Source organism: Eimeria tenella, genomic scaffold (genome assembly GCF_000499545.2).
Source record: "Eimeria tenella Houghton genomic scaffold, Eth_scaff61, whole genome shotgun sequence".
NCBI lineage: Eukaryota > Apicomplexa > Conoidasida > Eucoccidiorida > Eimeriidae > Eimeria > Eimeria tenella.
Window position 1 is genome coordinate 69566 of NW_013543425.1, and position 581 is coordinate 70146.

At 52.0% G+C, this 581-nt stretch overlaps 1 protein-coding gene across 1 annotated transcript in view; it reads right to left on the bottom strand.

The window, feature by feature from the left end:
• ETH_00018480 (DnaK family protein, putative) overlaps positions 1-581 on the bottom strand; it is a gene marked incomplete at both ends in the record, with an annotated part of 3962 nt that overhangs the window by 2297 nt on the left and 1084 nt on the right. The gene's annotated exons all lie outside the window — the stretch shown is intronic.

Here is a 581-nt window from a genome sequence, read left to right on the forward strand (position 1 = left end):
TGCAGCTAACTTTGGAAAAAGAAACTGGCAACCTCAGCAAAACGAAATTAAAGACAAGTTGGAGAGATGTGGGGGGCCTTAAGAAGGCGAAGCAGCAAATTGAAGAAAGAATTATCTTCCCCGTGCTCTTTCCGCAGCTCTACAAGCAAGTCGGTGAGGCTAGGGTTGGCGGCGGGATCTGCGTGGAAGCAGCAGACTTGCTGCAGTCGCAGCAGGCGCTGCAGCTAACTTTGGAAAAAGAAACTGGCAGCCTCAGCAAAACGAAATTAAAGACAAGTTGGAGAGATGTGGGGGGCCTTAAGAAGGCGAAGCAGCAAATTGAAGAAAGAATTATCTTCCCCGTGCTCTTTCCGCAGCTCTACAAGCAAGTCGGTGAGGCTAGGGTTTAGGGTTTAGGGTTTAGGGTTTGTCAGGCCTGCGCCGCCCCAGCGGCATTCTGATGTTTGGGCCTCCCGGCTGCGGCAAAACCCTTTTGGCCCGCGCCCTCGCGAAGACCTGCAACGCGCACTTCTTTTCAGTCAAGGGTTTGCAAACCCCTAACCCCTAACCCCTAAACCCTAAACTCTGATTTGCATTCCGTG